Source organism: Amphimedon queenslandica, unplaced genomic scaffold (genome assembly GCF_000090795.2).
Source record: "Amphimedon queenslandica unplaced genomic scaffold, v1.1 AMPQUscaffold_13122, whole genome shotgun sequence".
NCBI lineage: Eukaryota > Metazoa > Porifera > Demospongiae > Haplosclerida > Niphatidae > Amphimedon > Amphimedon queenslandica.
The window spans coordinates 1-5,482 of NW_003546642.1; the positions used below are offsets into that span (position 1 = coordinate 1).

The 5,482-nt window shown below is 36.2% G+C and overlaps 1 long non-coding RNA gene across 1 annotated transcript; it reads right to left on the reverse strand.

The window, feature by feature from the left end:
* Positions 1-909: 909 nt before the first annotated feature.
* On the reverse strand, positions 910-5,472 carry LOC109585080 (uncharacterized). Its single transcript, XR_002186314.1, has 10 exons — positions 5,114-5,472; positions 4,985-5,063; positions 4,780-4,929; positions 4,586-4,713; positions 4,399-4,523; positions 2,843-2,982; positions 2,675-2,793; positions 2,111-2,626; positions 1,895-2,062; positions 910-1,846 (listed from the first exon to the last, which is right to left on the reverse strand). It is a non-coding gene; the product is annotated as an uncharacterized LOC109585080 (long non-coding RNA).
* Between the last annotated feature and the right edge of the window lie 10 nt (positions 5,473-5,482).

Genomic DNA, 5,482 nt, shown 5'->3' on the forward strand with positions numbered 1-5,482 from the left:
GATGTAGTTTGTTTTTACATTTTAGGCAAAAAAACCCAAAATTTGAATAAAATGATCAAACTGAGTCAATACATCCCATACAATGACTTGAGGTAACAAATGTAAGTAGGGAAGCAGTGATTATTCACCTACCAAATTGATAGATGTCGGTTCTAGTACTTGAGGAGAATATGGTGACTCCTCATGATTACAAATCAAGACCTTACAATATAATTTCCATTTTCAGGACGAACTACAGAATGAGATACTTCAAATGATGATATAATTAAGAGTATCACAACAAGGAATTTATCCATAGTTTAACCCAACTGGAACATGTGCTTTTGCATGTGACCACATTAAAGACTAGTCTATACAGTGACACTATAGAGACTATACAGTGACACTAGAGACTACAGTGACTACAGTGACAGTAGAGACTACAGACTGCAGATGGTAACACTTGAGATTACAATGACTACAGTGACAAGAGACTGCAGTGACTGCAATGACAGTAGAGACTACAGTGACTACAGTGAAACTAGAGACTACAGTGACACTAGAGACTACAGTGACACTAGAGACTACAGTGACACTAGAGACTACAGTGACACTAGAGACTACAGTGACTGCAGTGCATGACAGTAGAGACTACAGCGAGGGGTCCGCAACAGCTAAATAATCCCATACACTCTGAAAATAATCAGATTTTTAATCCTATAATCTTTTAAAATCCAGATAATCCTGAAAATCAGAAGATAATCTTGATAATCTTGAAAATCTCAGATAATCATTCAATAATCCAGTAATCCTGAAAATAATCAAGAACAATATCCAGTAGTATACTGATTTATCTAGTGAATATCATTAAAGTTTATTGATTATTTATAATAAAATAATTTTATAATAATTATTAATGATTATCATGATCCTATCATCCTGAGATAATTGCTATCTTATTCTTCATCGTTCTTCATTGACTTCGAGTTTATACCTTTCTCTTCTGTTCTTCATTGATCTGTGTAGCTGTTGCAAATAGAATTTACCAGTTGTTTTCACAACTATTACATCTATCCCTATTCCTTTTGTGGTGATTGTTGAGACATAGTACTCAGTGAGTACTGATAGACTGGATCCTAGGACATTGACAGAATTTCAGAAACTAGACAAGAAGGATTGATTATTACATACAAGTACAAGCAAAATAATTCATTAAAGTGTTTTAGTTTACCATTTAGATATACACAGTATTAACTAGCAGTACAAAGCAGATCAAGCTAGCAGTCTCTCATTCATTCATTCATAGATTCAGCCCAACTTTACTTACCCAGGTAAGAAAATTTAATGCTGCTTTCATCATTAAATTAACAAAAACCTTATAGGTACCTTATTGGCCTTCCTTCCATTGCTATACCTTGTCATTGAGCCGCAAGATACAGTTAATTTGTGGATAGTATACACAGTAGCTGTTAAAACTTCAGTCTTTTATTTGTTCTTGACAAATTACTTTTACAGGTATGGTAAATGATTCCTTTTCAAATACTATCAGCTGGTTTCACACCTCATAGGTGTCTTTATTTCACTTACAACATCTTAGTGGTTATATATACTGTCAACTAATCTTGTTAATCATTGATTTGCACTATGGACTATATAGATAATGTTGAAGAGAGCAGGTAATATAACATAGCTATGACAATTATTTATAATTTAAAAAATAAATTAGATGGATCACAGACATGTAGCTCTGATATCAGTGTATTAAGCATGATGAAAAAGTCACTCATACCTACTTACATCATAAACTGCTTCGAGGCAGCAGGATACGACACATTAGATGCAATATGTGAAATGGATGGTGACGTATCTATTTCAGAAATAGAAAAATACATCGACAAACAAAAACAGCGTTTACCATCATGCATGAGACCAAACTATGATGATGCCTCAGATGCTAAGACACCATTCGAATTTCCACCTGGTCATCGAAAAGTAATATCTAAGTTCATCAGATCAGTTCATGAGAAACATAAGCCAGCATCTGAAGCCTCTGGTAGCAATCTTGAAATATCACCTCCTCCATCTAAAAAGCGTAAAACAGTGAAAAATCCAGAGGTGAGAGAAGATATACCAGTTGTTTCACAAGATATCAGAGGGAAAATATTACATTGGACAAAGAACTACAACAAAGGAGAATTAGCAGCTTTAGAAGAGGGAGTGGATTTTAATATTGTTGTATCAAAGTCAACATCTAATCCTGAGAAATGCAATGCTTCAATATCGTGTCGTTGTGGAAATTCATATTCAATTACAACAAATGCTAAAGGAGAGCGGTTAATATCCAACTGGAGCAGACACATGAAACTATGTGGAAAAAAGAAATCAAGAAAACCAAGTGAACAAAGTACACTGCAACAGTTCTTACAAACGGCTGGAAAAGCTAACGGCTGCAAAGTATTACCTCCTGTATCTTGTTCTACTGCCATATTATCACAAGATTGTGAATCTGTTTCTCCTTCACACTTGCACCCGAATTCATTACTACTTTCCTCACCATCTTCATCACCCGAAGCATTACACAAAAAATTTGCAATAAAACAAGGTAACCTTCAACCAGCATTACAATCAACTGGAAATTCAGATAGTACTACATGTATAACGACACAGTTTACATGTACTAGATCACCTCCTGTACTTTGTTCATCATCTATGTCACTATCACAACAACTAGCTTCTGTTTCTCCTTTGCCACCCAATCTCATTCCAAATTCACCAGAAAAAACACAACCAGCTTCATCACCACCTTCATCACCTCTGAAACAAACCAAACAAGGTACTTATCCAAGTTGCATTAATTACTCACCAAAAGAATTAGCTCCTTCGACTCAGGTTTTTCAGTAAGCCCCTCCTTTGGCACTAAAGGAGGGGCAACATCTATCAATCGTGTAGACTGGTCTCGAAGGGCCACGAAGAAAAGGAAACTGGAAGCTGCTAGTGCTGATCCTAGACAAGAGCACATCACTGATTACTTTGAAATCGTTAACAAAATTGCTCTACTAGTAAATGAAAACAAGAAACTAGCTCATATTATACAATCAATCAATACTATAACAACAAACGAAAAACATTGCAACAATATCACACCTATTTTACACAGTTTGATGCAAAATGCAAAACAAAATCTGGGAAAAAATGATAAGCAGCGACGTCATTCAGATGTCATAAAAAAATTTGGAACACTACTTTATATTCTTGCGGGATCAATGACATATGAATTTATTCATAAAAATATGGCTGAGGCTTTGCCTTCACTCAGAACAATACAACTAATTGTTCAATCTGAGTATTCAAAAGTTGAAGAAGGAGCATTCTGGTTTGATCAATTACTCCAGCATTTAAAAAAGTATAACTCACCTCTTGTCATAGCCGTTGCTGAAGATGCAACTAGGATCATTATGAGAGTAGAGTACTATTCTGTAACAGACAGGTGTGTTGGATTTGTATTGCCATGTGATGAAAATGGTATACCGCAACCTGATACCACCAGAGCAAGCTCATTTCAAAGAATTGAGGAAATGTTTAGGGAACAACCTATCTCAAACTACGCCTACCTTTACTCCGCCACATCTATAATGGAAGGTGTGCCATCATTTTCCCTTGCTTGCATTGGGAGTGATAATAAATTTACTTCTGATCAAGTGCTTTTGCGATGGAAGCACATATATAGTCAGCTGGCTCTACGAGGGATCCAGGTGCTTAGCTTTGCTTCAGATGGTGATTCTCGTTTACTAAGGGCCATGAAAATAACCTATGGATTGGCACCTGATGCTACTTCCTTAAGTTTAACTAAGAGCTTGAAATCACTTGATGTTAACCCTGCCTTACAAAAGTGGCTCTGTAGCAAGCTATATCCCCTACTATGCACACAAGACATTGTGCACCTGGGAGTGAAATTAAAAGCACGACTGCTAAAACCATCAATTGTTCTCCCATTAGGTAGATTTATAGCCAGCAGTGCACATCTACTCATACTTGTTGGGCAAAAAGGTAAAGATATCCATGGATTATGACACAGAGATCTTGACCACAAAGATAAGCAGAATTTCGACACCGTTGAGCACATCATTAAAGCATCCCATTTACTGGACACTTTACCAGATGCTACTGGGACCAAAGCATACATTATTTTGATGGAATCATGCGTTTATAGTTTTTTAGACAAATCCATGAGTCCTGAAAAAAGGCTAGAAGAAATATGGTTTTCTGTTTTTTTTATCCAATATTGGAGGCAATGGCTACATATGCAACCCAATTTTACACTGAAAAACAACTTCATAACTAGCAATGCCTACACCTGCATTGAAATCAATGCACATTCTTTACTTGCTCTGATAATTATATTGAGAGACATACATGTACCTTTAAATGACAAGTATTTTTCTCCATGGCTCTTCGGTTCACAAAGCTGTGAGAAAACTTTTCGGTCCCTACGAAGCATGACTGGAGTATTCTCAACAATTATTAACTTCAGCATGCTAGGATTCCTACATAGAATCCATAAATTATCAATAAAGGATGAAATTGAATCAGAAACAGAAAAACTTACCCATAAAATGTCATTTCCCAGACAAGAAAAACACAAACGCAAAGATGGAATCGGATCGCACAAGGATTTCTCATTTGAACTCTCTGATGAAAACATACAGAAGGCACTGTCAAGAGCAGAAGCAAGTGCTAAAGAATTTATGGAGGAGTTAGGAATGGCAGACGATCTACAAAAGGGAAACATGTGGGACATACCTCCAATACATTTCAATTCACAAGACATCAAATTAGATGAAGAAGATGATGATAATGACGACAATGAAGATGACAGGAATGACGAGAAAGAGGGAGAGAATTATGTGGTAATGGAAGAAGATCCATTTGTGTCATCGGCTGATTCTATATCTAATATACAGAGAGAAATCAAGGTAATGCATGAAAACAACATGGTTGACGATACCATTAAGGACAAAGCTGTATCACAAAAAGCATCTCTCATTTATGAAAAAGATCAGTCATCAAAAGGGCTTACAGTTTACCTAAAGAAAGACGAGTCATGATCATACCAAATTTTTTGAAGTTAATTTACAAGGCAAAAGGGTTCACATCCACAAGAGCACAGCTATCTGGTTATTTCAGGACTCAGAACGGGTGTCTACAGACAGAATTTTCAGGGTACGGGCAAAACAACCTTATGAATCACAGGACCCACTCCACCCAATGCCTACATGCATAGGTCACAATAGTACTCAACCAACAGTGTCAGAATACATTTTAGTAGGTGATATATGTGCATTTCGGGGGAGTGACAATTCAAAAATCGGAAGAGTACTTCAATTGGCAAAATATAATAAAGGTAAACCAGTTAGTTACAAAGGCAATTACGCTAAAATAGAAAATGGCATAGCTGTATTGTGTACATGGTATCACTTAATAGAGGTCAAATTACATAGATTTG